The 13,649-nt window shown below is 43.5% G+C and overlaps 1 protein-coding gene across 2 annotated transcripts in view; it reads left to right on the top strand.

Moving 5' to 3' along the window:
• Window positions 1–1,365: 1,365 nt before the first annotated feature.
• ECHDC1 (ethylmalonyl-CoA decarboxylase 1) overlaps window positions 1,366–13,649 on the top strand; it is a 57,454-nt gene continuing 45,170 nt past the window's right edge. The window contains exons 1-2 of one of the 2 annotated variants that reach the window (XM_040350386.1): window positions 1,385–1,468; window positions 5,077–5,148. The gene's annotated coding sequence lies outside the window, so the exon portion shown is untranslated. Of the gene's footprint in view, window positions 1,469–5,076; window positions 5,149–13,649 lie in introns of both variants that reach the window. The other variant, XM_040350385.1, reaches the window with a different exon arrangement.

The raw sequence follows: 13,649 nt of genomic DNA, 5'->3' as shown, positions 1-13,649 counted from the left end.
TCTTAGGACTAAAATGGCATTTTAGTTTTAGTCCTATTTTAGTCTTCTGCAATTGTTTTAGTTTTAGTCGTATTTAGTTGACTAAATCTCCAGTATATTTTAGTCGACTAAAACTCATTTTAGTCGTCTAAAATCGAATGGGTGTAATTAAATTGTAATGCATTCGTTAATATTTCTCTATAGTTTCCAAACTCATTATATATTGCTGTAGTGAAAAAATCGAATATGTTATTATTTATGGTATGAACATGCACTACAGACCAGTGTTAATTTTGAAGTCAAATTTCAAATTAGTTTTAGTCTTAGTCTTTTGACTAAAATGCTATTTTAGTTTTAGTCCCATTTTAGTCTTTTGACTAAAATGGCATTTTCGTTTTAGTCGCATTTTAGTCATCTCAATTGTTTTAGTTTTTAGTCTACTAAAATAGTATTCGTTTAGTCGGCTAAAAATTTTTAGTCGACTAAATCAACACTGATGGAACGATTGCGGGTGTCTGGCGGACATCGTGGCCGCCAGTCACGCGCATCGGGTCTCTAGAGCCCTGGGCGCACGTGCTGACTGTATCTATGGCATGAACCGGCGTACAGCTACGGCGATTCGCGCAATAGAGCCAACCTGCCGCAAAATATTGACGCCGGCTCGTCGGCAAGTGGTTAATTACATGGGTTCTGGGGCCAATTTCATGCATTTAATTACCACCTTAAAGCGGGGATTCACCATAAAAAATATTTCTAACATTACATCCAGCATGCAAACGACATTTACAGTATGCAGGTCTTTTTTTTTTTTTTCGTCGTACATACCGATATAGTGTGATTTTCTCCCCGGGTTCTGATTCCCGCGGGACTGGGCGTTTCTACCCCTGGGTTAGATGATTGACGTGTTGTGAAAAAGTTCCCATGTCGCACAAGGCGCGTCACCAGTTTTCCGTAAATAGCCGAGCTGCGATTCGGCGCTATACGGTGCCTGCACAGTCAGCTCTACACGGCGTGTGCAGGCGCCATATAGCGAGAAAATCACACTATATCGGTATGTACGGCGAAAAAAAAAAAAGACCTGCATACTGTAAATGTCGTTCGTATGCTAGATGTAATGTTAGAAATATTTTTTTAGGGTGAACCCCCGCTTTAATATTCCAACGCACATGTGTTATTAATATGTGTTCGGTTTTAAAGGGATGAGGTGACAACCCTAACCACAACACTACTATCATGTGCAGATTTTTTTCTGCACAAGAAAAAAACTGACATGACATCAACATTGGTGTGAATAGGTCACATAACTGACGTGCATGAAAACTGATGTATCTGCAAGTGAAATCTGTGTAGTTTTCCTTTCAGTTCCCATGCACGTATGGTATGAACGAGCCCTAACTAATCCCCTCCTCCCTAGGAACTGTCAGTATACAGCAGGAACTATCTGTGCTCTGCTAGTTTCTAGCCGTACACATTTCTCTGCTGCACCACGGTGAGTGTTTGGGATAATAGGGCAGGATTGCTGTTTGACATTGCAACCAGGAGAATAGTGTTATGTTTCGTTTATGTAAAGTGATTAGAGAATGTGTCAGTATTGCACACTGCAGTTCTCATCTACTCTGAGTAGAATGACAGTAGGAACTCTCATTAGGATCCTGTAATGGTACACTGAGAAATGTGTTAAAGTAAACTAAAGACAATTTTTTAAATGTTTGGATAGAGTGCGGCATGGCTAGAACATTTTCTAGTATTTTATTGCACACTGGGCCAGATTCTCAGAAGAGTTATGACGGAGTATCTCAGGAAACACCGTCGTATCTCTGTTTCTGAGCCCGGGTATCTATGGGTCTGATTCTTAGAATCATTTTCGCATAGATACGCCGTAGATCCGACAGGTGTAAGTCACTTACACTGTCGGATCTTAAATGAAATTTGCCGCCGGCCGCTAGGTGGCGTTTACGTTCAGGTCTCATTTGTTTATGCAAATGAGCCTGATACGCCGATTCCCGAACGAATTCGCGTCGCGTAGCCGTCGTTTGCGTAAGCGTAAGGTTACCCCTGCTATATGAGGGGTAATCTTACGCCAGTCCGCCGTATGCCATGTTAAGTATGGCGTCAGGTCCGCGTCGTCTTTTCCCGTCGGGTACGTCGTTTTCCTAAGTCGTTCTTGAATACGACTTTGCGTTAATGACGCACACGTCGGCGTCATTGACGTTTTCCGTCGAGAACTGGAGCATGCGCACTGGGCTATTTTAAGCCCGGCGCATGCGCAGTTCGATCGGCACGGGGGCGCGCTTAATTTAAATACAAGCCGCCCCCTTTGAATTACGCGGGGATACGCTGGGCCATTTACACTACGCCGCCGCAAACTATGGAGCAAGTGCTTGAGGAATACGGCACTTGCTCCAGTAAGTTGCGGCGGCGTAGTGTAAATGGCTTACGCGACGCCGCCGCACAATCTTAGAGAATCTTGCCCACTGTGTCCACATTAAGGGGGTTTTCCGTCTCTTTTTGTTCTGCTTACGGTTTTACTGAGAGTGAAAGAAAATTCAAAATGTTGAGTTGTCACCAGGAAGAGAAAAAGAGAGGGGGGGGAGCTTTTTAGGCACCTTTCACACTTGTGCGACTTTTCTTGCGGCTTTGGACATCAGAGTCGCATGACAAGTCATACCCCATGATTCCCAATAATAACCATTCATAGCTGTGCAACTTCAAAGTAGTCCTGTACTACTTTGGTCTGACTTTGATGAGAGTTGAAGTCCACAGACCCTAAATTTTTCACAAGTTTCCCTGAAATCGTGTGACTTTCAAGTCGTAGAACCTCGCTTATTCTTTCCCAAAATAAAGTAAAAAAAAAAAAAAACATTTGCCTTTAGCTCTTCTTTAACCTCTTCCACCCTGTAGAACATCTTATGTAAGGATAAGCTCAGGCGTGTTCGCAAGTCCACGTGCCCTTGCCTGCCAGGAAGCTGACACTCCACAGCGCTAATCACAGGCAGTGAGACATTTCAGATTGAGAAATGTCTCACTGCCTGTGATTAGCACTGCGGAAGTGTCAGATTCCTGGTGGGCACGGGCAGGTGGACTTGCGAACACGCCTGAGCTCATTCTTATTCATATGAGGTTCTGGACTTGTAGTGGTTATACTGGAATGTGCCTGCCAAACCCCACCGCCTTTCCCAGGCTCTGCTGTCTGATCGTGAAGCCCGAGGACGCTCCGATCCTGTGCACTGAACACAGAGACTGACGTTCCTCCCTCTGTGAGATCAGAGGCCAAAGGGAGGAATCTGGGGTCTAAAATACCCCATATCTCTCCATGCAGTGGACCTGTCACAGCCCATGCTATCACAAGGGATATTGTTTATCTCTTCTGATAGCAATAAAGTCGATAAGAAATTTAATAAAGGGACAAAGTAAAAAAAAAATAAAAATTTAAATCTCCCCTGTCCTCACGTGTTCGCACACAAATACAAACGCATACTTAAAGGGGTTGTAAAGGTTTTTTTTTTTTTTTTTTAACCTTAATGCATCCTATGCCAGAGCAGCAGCGAGAGCCGCGGAGGATCCAGGAGATGAACACTTCTGGAAGTTTTGTTTTCGCTACAGATTTTGGTGACCATTTCTACTGATAGGAGGAGAGTTCAGTGGCATCAAAGATACATTTTGACTTTCTTCTACAAATATGGCTTTTTTTATGGATCAGTGTTGGTTTTTCAGTGGACTTCAGGGGACCATTTCTACTGATCTGATCAGTGTTTGGTGGTATGAACATTAGGAAAGGTAAGTATTTACAAGTATGGGTTTTTAATGATCGTTTTACGTAAAGTGGAGCTCCATCCAAAAGGGGAAGTTTTGCTTTAAGGCCTCCTCCCCCCCTCCTCTTCATCAAATGGCACTTTTCTTTGGTGGGGGAGCGGTTACCTGGTTTTGACAGGTACCTGCTCCCACTTCTGCTCGGATCGTCCAGGGGATCCGAGCAGAAGTTATTTGCCCCTCTTTCCTCACAGTCATCTGGGACACGTCACAGGTCCCAGAAGATCGTGGGACCATTCACAATGCACAGCCTGGGCATGCACAGTGGCCACCCAACTGTAAAGCCACAAGCTGTCACAGCCGGGTGCCCAGAGTTGAGATGTCAGCCCTGGGTCAGAAGACGTAGGGAAGGGATGGCACATTGCTGGATCCTGGAATGGGTGAGTATCTGTTTATTAAAAGTTAGCAGCTACAGTCTTTTTAGCTGCTAACTTTAAAAAATCACTGGATCTTCTCTTTAATGACAGGGTCATTGGATAGAATAATGTAGGGTTATACCCCTGACAGGTTTGTTTTTGCCATCTGTGTACCATTGGAGAGATTTCTCTTCACTTCCTATACAATAACCACTAGAGAAAGCTGGGAAAGTAAAACTCTGGTTGTCAACTGGCAGGGGTTGTAGTTCCTCTGCAGTCTGTCCAACGTCTGAAATGTATATATTACCAACAGAACAAGAGCTGACAGTTAATTATCCAATGGGGGCACACAAAATAACCTGATGGGTTTTAACCCTTCCCTACTCTATTCTAAACCGAAAAACTAGGTGATCTTTGTCAGGCCGTGCTCTTCACCAGGATAAAAGGTAAAGGAAATGATTATTGCTTCGTGGCTTTATTTGCAGAACAGTTTATTCACAAAAGAGCCCTGTTTATACCTTGATCCCCCACAGAGTGCTGTAATATACTTTACAGGTCCTTGCACAGCTAGGCAGTATCACTCTCTGGGAATCTCAGAAACCCTGCGTCCTAGTGTGTGGATTGTAGGTAGGAACGCTGTCTTATTGTAACTTGTATTCACAGGCCCTTTGTGATCTCCCAGCAATGAATTACTCAGCAAGCAAGGAAGACAGCACAAAAGAGCTTCCGCATGCAGTTCAGAATTTAATTCATTTATTGCTTATTAAAGCAGTAAATGCATTTAAAAGACAGCATAGGTAATAGGGTTATAACCCAGTGTGTCAAACCAGGTCATGTTCAACACTAAATGGCAAACTTAGGCTACTTAGCTTGTTAAAAATTCACTCCCCACATTATTATTAATATTATTACTAAATGTTTTTCAAATTAGGATTTCTGCATGCAAGGAACAAGGACCCTACAGTGGGTGTATTTGGGAATACTTCACACCCATTTCAAACAGGTAAGCAAAATCCTTTCCTAGATATGATAGCCAGTGACTGGATGAAAAATTGAAGAGCTGAGCAAGTTTTCTGTACCTTCAGTATACATTTAAAAATGTAATGTGCTATTGAACTCAAAACAAAGATATCATTTCTTTATCATACATCACAAGACACAGAGTTAGGCTATTATTCATTACTGGGTTATACTTCATCTCCAGTGAATGGACACTGGTAGACCAAAGGTCTTTAGACAGGAAGTGATGCCCTATATAACCCCTCCCATATAGGAAGTACTTCAGTTTTTACCAGTGTTTGCAAGGTGGATGGACACGCTTGTTTGATCTCTCTCGAGCTCCAGGTCTTGAAGTCCCAGCATGGTTCTAAGATGAATCATGGGAGTGACCGATCGGATCCATTTGAAACAAGCTTATATGCTAAGATAAATGGTGCCCGAACCTCACAAAGAAGACGCAAGCTTTCCTGCAAGGGTTTGCCTGTAATGTGACCTTTGGGCACTAGACCCTGCATAGTGTAATCCTGGACACCGCAGAGCTAAGGCATTCCTGCTGGGTGCTTTACAGGTCCAAGGGAGTGAACACTAAAACTCAGGAGGCACAACTAGGTCACGTGATTACGTCACCTCCGGTCCCCCTGGCTCACCGCCGTACAGGTGGAACGCACGCCAGGCATCTCCATTACAGGACTTTGTGAACTGCTATCCAGCCTCAGTGCCGGGTCTGAGGCACCCACAAATGTAAGCGGCCACTTGGCTTGTTACTTGTATTTAAAAAAAAATATTAACCACTTAAGCCCCGGACCAATATGCAGCTTAATGCCCAGAGGTGTTTTTACAATTTGGCACTGCGCTGCTTTAACTGGTAATTGCGCGGTCATGCAATATTGTACCGAAACGAAACTTGCGTCCTTTTCTTCCCACAAATAGAGCTTTCTTTTGATGGTATTTGATTGCCTCTGCGAATTTTATTTTTTGCCATATAAACGGAAAAAGACCGTAATTTTTTTTAAAAAATTGATTTTTCTTAAAACAAAAAGTAAAAAATATCGAATAAACGAAATTTTAGTCAAACATTTAGGCCAAAATGTATTCAGCCACATGTCTTTAGTAAAAAAAATCGCAATAAGCGTATTTATTGGTTTTCGCAAAAGTTATAGCGTCTACAAACTAGGGTACATTTTCTGGAATTTACACAGCTTTTATTTTATGACTGCCTATCTCATTTCTTGAGGTGCTAAAATGGCAGGGCAGTACAAAACCCCCCCAAATGACCCCACTTTGGAAAGTAGACACCCCAAGGAAACTGCTGAGAGGCATGTTGAGTCCATTGAATATTTTTTTTTTGTCCCAAGTGATTGAATAATGACAAAAAAATAATTTTTTTTTACAAAAAGTTGTTACTAAATGATATATTGCTCACACATGCCATGGTTATATGTGGAATTGCACCCCAAAATACATTCTGCTGCTTCTCCTGAGTACGGTGATACCACATGTTTGGGACTTTTTGGGAGCCTAGCCGCGTACGGGGCCCCAAAAACCAAGCACCGCCTTCAGCATTTCTAAGGGCGCAAATTTTTGATTTCACTCCTCACTACCTATCAAGGTTTCGAAGGCCATAAAATGCCAAAATAGCACAAACCCCCCCCCAAATGACCCCATTTTGGAAAGTAGACACCCCAAGCTATTTGCTGAGAGGCATGTCGAGTCCATGGAATATTTTCTATTTTGACACAAGTTGCGAGAATATGACAAACTGATTTTTTTTTGCACAAAGTTGTCACTAAATGATATATTGCTCACACATGCCATGGTTATATGTGGAATTGCACCCCAAAATACATTCTGCTGCTTCTCCTGAGTACGGGGATACCACATGTGGGACATGTGGGACTTTTTGTGAGCCTAGCCGCGTACACATGTGGTATCCCCGTACTCAGGAGAAGCAGCAGAATGTATTTTGGGGTGTAATTTCACATATGCCCATGGCATGTTTGAGCAATATATCATTTAGTGACAACTTTGCGCAAAAAAAAAAAAAAAAAAAAAATATCTATTTATTTTTCCCGCAACTTGGGTCAAAATATAAAATATTCCATGGACTCGCGATGCCTCTCAGCAAATAGATTGGGGTGTCTACTTTCCAAAATGGGGTCATTTGGGGGGGTTTTGAATTGTCCTGGCATTTTATGCACAACATTTAGAAGCTTATGACACACATCACCCACTCTTCTAACCACTTAAAAAAAAAAGCCCTTTCTGACACTGTTTGTTTACATAAAAACATTTTTTTTTTTTGCAAGAAAGTTAAGTTGAACCCCCAAACATTATATATTTTTTTAAAGCAAAGGCCCTACAGATTAAAATAGTGGGTGTTGCAATTTTTTTTTCCACACAGTATTTGCGCAGCGTTTTTTCAAACGCATTTTTTGGGGAAAAAATACACTTTTTTTTATTTTAAAGCACTAAAACACACTATATTGCCCAAATTATTGATGAAATAAAAATGATGATCTTAGGCCGAGTACATGGATACCAAACACGACATACTTTAAAATTGCGCACAAACGCGCAGTGGCGACAAACTACATACATTTTTAAAAGCCTTTAAAAGCCTTTACAGGTTACCACATTCGATTTACAGAGAAGATCTACTGCTAAAATGACTGCCCTCGATCTGCCCTTCGCGGTGATACCTCACATGCATGGTGCAATTGATGTTTACATATGACTCCAGACCGACGCTTGCGTTCGCCTTTGCGCAAGAGCAGGTGGGGACAGGGATGCTTTTTTTTATTTATTTATTTTTTTAATATATTTATTTCGCTTTTTTTATTTTATTTGTAAACTGTTCCTTCCATTTTATTTATTTTTTTACCATTTTTATTGTTATCTCAGGGAATGTAAATATCCCTTATGATAGCAATAGTTAGTGACAGGTACTCTTTTTTAAAAAAAATGGGGACATTCCCTCCCACTGAATGTAAAAGCAGTCTAGAGGCTAATTAGCCGCTAGGACTGCTTTTACATGAAAGCCGACCGCTGGCTGAAAAGAATGATACCAAGATGATGCCTAAACCCGCAGGCATCATTCTGGTATAACCATTCAAAGTCCAGCAACATACCAGTACGTTGATGGTTCTTGTTGGACATGTATTGTAATCTTTTTTTTCATGCAGCCTGTTGGCTGAACGAAAAAAAGATTGATCGGTGGGTATGCCCACCATTAGAATACCTCCCTTCATCCACCCACTTCTAATGATGGGCACACATGCACCATTTATATATGCCGACGCATGGGGGCATCCTCCCGCAAAAAAGTTATGCCGCGTACACACGGTTGGACTTTTCTATGCCGCGTACACACGGTCGGACTTTTCTATGCCGTGTACACATGGTCAGACTTTTCCACGGGAAAGCCTCCGTAGGAATGTCAACCGTACGTACGCGGCATTAGGAGCAAAATCGCTCCTCCGCCCCTAATGCCCCCATGCTTCGGCATATATGCTCTTTTTTTAACTGTGGTGGTGAAATCACCTCCTACAGTTTTGGAGTCGCGGCTTTCTATATCGTGGGAGCAAACTCTGTTGCTGTCACGCTAAATAAATCCGCGCTGCAACTGAATGGCGTACCTGCTAAGCAAATGATGGTTGACATTAAAACAAAGTAACATTACAGTATAACAGTAAGATCATACCATACCTGCAAAGCAAATACCAAAAAAAACATAGTAAAAAATAAAACATTTAACGCAACCTGTACCTAAAATATATATATGCCGAAGCATGGGGGCATCCTCCCACAAAAAAGTTATGCCACGTACACACGGTCGGACTTTTCCACGGGCAAGCCTCCGTCAGAATTTCGATCGTATGTACGCGGCATAAAAAGTTATGCCGCATACACACGGTCAGACTTTTCCACGGGCAAGCCTCCGTAGGAATGTCGACCGTATATACGCGGCATTAGGAGCAAAATCGCTCCTCCGCCCCTAATGCCCCCATGCTTCGGCATATATGCTCTTTTTTTAACTGTGGTGGTGAAATCACCTCCTACAGCACTGGAGTCGCGGCTTTATATATCGTGGGAGCAAACGCTGTTGCTGTCAAGATAAATAAGTCCGTGCAACAGCTGAATGGCGTACCTGAAAAGAGTAAAGTAAATGACATACCTGAAAAGCAAGCATGAAAAAACATAACAATAAAACTTTGCAGAATAGAATACAGTAAAAAAGAGCAGAACAATAGAGAGAGAATAGAGAGGGAGAGAACAATAAAACGACAACTATTTTTTTTTTTTTTTTGTGTTTTTTATTTTTTACTTTTTTTTTTTAACACTTTTTTTGTAACTGTAACTGTTGAACTTTCTGGATCCAGGTTTGGGTCTCTCAAAATGCGATGGCATCTTGGGAGACCCTGTGTAAGTGTGCCTAGCCTGTGAAATGTTTTACCCTACGCTAATACTTCACTCGTGTGTGGAAGCGTTCAAAACATTCACCAATACAAAGACCAGGATCGGCAGGACATTGGGGACAAAAATAACGGATGTCACGCCTAAATCCGCGCTTGGTACAGACACGACATTTTCTTTGGGGGGCTTTTTGGGTAGGGGTACTCCTGAGGGCATATACAAAATGCCTCTCATGTAGTCGGCTTACTGCATTTGGTAGGGGCTGGTGAGGTACAGAACCGCCTGGATACAGGAATTCTGTGACGATATCCCTCTGGAATTGAAGGAAGGATCCGTTCTGTCCTGAAGCTTTGTATAAGACAAAAGCATTCAGTAAAGTCAATTGAAATAAATATAGAGACACTTTTTTGTACCAGCGTCTCGCCTTATGGGCAATAGGATACGGCGCCATCATCTGGTCGTTGAGGTCCACCCCTCCCATATTAAGGTTATATTCGTGGACACAGAGGGGTTTCTCCACAACACCAGTCGCCGTACGAATTTGTACTGTCGTGTCTGCGTGAAGGGTGGTAAGAACGAAAACATTCCTATTGTCCCGCCACTTCACAGCGAGCAAATTTTTACATCTGTAGCAGGCTCTCGCCCCCAGCCTAAGACGGGCATCTACAAGCCGCTGGGGAAAGCCCCGGCGATTGGGTCGCACGGTGCCACATGCTCCAATCTGATGATCAAACAAGTGACTAAAAAGTGGCACGCTACTGTAAAAATTGTCCACATACAAGTGGTACCCCTTTACGAATAAGGGTGACACCAAGTCCCAAACGATCTTGCCAGCGCTCCCCATGTAATCTGGTCATCCTTCCGGCTCTACCTCACTATCTTTGCCCTCATAAACCCTAAAGCTCCATGTGTAGCCTGTTGCCCTGTCACAGAGCTTATAGAGCTTGAACCCATATCTGGCACGCTTGCTGGGAAGGAACTGTTTGAAAGACAAGCGGCCAGAAAATTTAATCAGGGACTCATCAACGCATACAACCTGCTGGGGATTAAACAAGGCTGCATAACGTTCGTTGAAATGGTTTATGAGGGGCCGAATTTTGTAGAGCCGGTCATATTCAGGGTCTCCACGTGGACGACAAAGTGCATTGTCATTGAAATGCAGGAACCGCAGGATCGCCTCGTATCGATTCCTGGCCATGTGAGCAGAGAACACGGGCATATTGTCGATGGGATGTGTGGACCAATACATCCGCAACTTCGGAAATGGGTGTATGCCCATGTTGAGGGTAAGGCCCAGAAAGGTCTTAAATTCGGAAACCTCAAGAGGTTTCCATTCTTTGGCAAGGAGAGACTGGGGATTAACGGCGATGTAAGTACCAGCATATAAATTAGTCTGGTCCACAATAGATCTATAGAGATCTTCCGTGAAATACAGCGAATAGAAATCAAGTGGCATAAAATTAGCTGTATCCACCTGAATACTGGGTTGGCCAGTGAATGGGGGAAGTACGGGTGCTGCAGAAGTGTTGGGGACCCATATAGGATAGGCGAATTCTGCAGGAAGGGCACTATGGGCACGACGGGCCTGTCTCTGTCTTCTTCTTGGTGGCAGCGGGACACTACTTGTGCTTGCCACCTCGCCAGCTTGAACTGCACTTATGGGACTCGCCACGTCACCACGTCTTACTGCAGTGCTGGATGAACGACCAGGGTGTACTAGGCCACTGGTGCTTGCCAATCCACCAGAAGGAATAGCGGCGCTAATACTTCTCTGCTCCATACAAGGGTCCTGCGGTTCTTGCTGCTCAACAACATCAGAACGGGGTCGGGTACGCCTGGCCTTAGCAGGGACCTCAACTTCGTCGTCAGAGCTATCTGACATGGAGCCGCTGTCGTAAACGGGTTCATATTCTGAGCCAGATTCTGACAGATGCGTGACCTCCTCTTCACTATCCGTCAAGCTCATGAACAAGTAGGCCTGTTCATCAGTGTACGTTCGCTTTGCCATTTTGGACTCTAAATTTAGTCGTACACTGGTGATGATTCACAGGTAAAAAAAGCACCTGACTATTGAAAAGCAAATGTAGAAAATGCTTAAAAAAAAAACTGTTAGCGATCGCAGGGATCAGGCCTGTCTCTGCGAACGCTGCAGTTATGTGTCTTGTGTTTTTGAAGTGACAGTGATCGATCGATACTGCACTTGGGTGGGCTGGGCTGGGCAGAGGGGGAAAATGCAGGTGCTAGCGGGTATCTGGGCTGATTCCGCTAACAATGCGTTTTTGGGGTACCCTAAACTGCTGGGTACGCTAGTATAGATCTGATCAGATCAGGTATCGATCCGTTCAGATACTATACCACTAAGGGGGGTGTATGCTTTGCGAGTGGGTGTAAGCGGTACTGGCACTAACCTAACGCTGCCTGGGGTGACGCAGACCCTGACTGACACTAAAATTTAATTTATATCACCCGCCGGGCGATCAGGGGTTTAAACCTTTATTGGGTTATATACGGCGGGTGCCCTGATGCTATAAACAGCAAACTAACTAACCAGCGTCAACCGTAACACTTATACGGTGATCACTGGTGAAAGGGTTAACTAGGGGGCAATCAGGGGGTTAAAACCTTTATTTATGGGGGTACCTAACGCTATATAAACCTGGCGGCGAACCTCAAAAAAAACTAGCTACCTAGCGGCAAAAGTGACACTAATACAGCGATCAGAAAACCGATCGCTTAGTGACACTGGCAATAGGGGGTGAAAGGGTTAATTAGGGTGGTGATCAAGGGGTTAAACCTTTATTAGGGGGGGTAGGGGGCCTAAAGCTAATGTCCCTAACACTTTTTTCTGTTACAAATGACACTAATTGCAGTGATCAGAAAATAAATGATCACTGCAATAGTGACACTTTGACAGTTGGATGGGGGGGGGGGGGGTGATCAGCGGTGACTGGGGGGGGGGGGGGTTGTGTGCCTATGTGTAACGTGTTAGTGTTGTGTTTGGTGCAACTCACGTTACAGAAGTCCTCTCTCCTCCGGATCCAGACGAAAAAGACCCACACGAGGAGAGAGGACTTCACTTCCCCTTCCTGTGTTTACACTTAACACAGGAAGGGGCTGAGCAGGACGCTCATTGGCTAGGAGCAATCGAGAGGAGGCGGCTGGAATCGAATAGCCGCCCCCCTCATCCCGGGACGCTCGTAACCACTTACCGACCGCCGCACGGAGTGGGGGGGGTCCCGATCGGACCCCCGACCCGCGAATAGGCAGGGACGTATATATACGCCCATCTGCCTGTCCGTGCCGTTCGACGGACGTATATAGTTGTGCGGCGGGCGTTAAGTGGTTAACTGGGATTACACTATGTTCGGTCTATCTTGTCATTTGCATATCCAGTTCTGAGCCTGCCAGTGTATGAAAAGTTCTGATCTTGTCTGCATCATCTGCATCAATTTCCCCTATCTGCCATCATCCATTATAACTACAAGCACATTAGACCTCTTTTTTAATTAAAAGGGTCAATGTGTTCTGGTAAGCTGCCATCCTTACCTTGAGCACTTTTGGGTGTCATTTATTTGCAACTGTGGTGAGGGTGAATGTAGCAAGCCACTTTAAGTTTTGGATTGTTTTCTTCAACGGACGTTTTTTTCAAGAAAATCATCATCAAGATTGTCACTACAATTGTGTGTATGCACTAATTTTGTCTTGAGGACTTTATTAGGACTGGTTTTTGTTCTGTTTTGGTACATATATTCCAAGCAGCATCACTATATGAATCGATTTACAAATCGGGTTTACATAGAGGTGTTCACATTTGTTTCACAACAATACCCGTGGTTCATATTTTATGTGCACTTTATTATTCAATTAACCTCAATTTGTTTATAATTATTTCTAGGTTCACACATTATTTCTAGTAATTTAGATGGTGTGGGCAGGCTGGTGTCTATACCATTAATCAATTAACTTGTGTAATAATTTTTTGAGTGCCCCCATTAATATAATATTTTATATAAATTTTTTTTCACCACGTCTTTCCAGTTTGGTTAGTTGGGGATAGCGGCTTATATTAAGTATATTTTATTAGGCGCAATA

Source organism: Rana temporaria, chromosome 4 (assembly GCF_905171775.1).
Source record: "Rana temporaria chromosome 4, aRanTem1.1, whole genome shotgun sequence".
Classification (NCBI taxonomy): Eukaryota; Metazoa; Chordata; class Amphibia; order Anura; family Ranidae; genus Rana; species Rana temporaria.
Note: the sequence above shows the minus strand (reverse complement) of the source record. Positions and strands in the feature narration are given on the sequence as shown.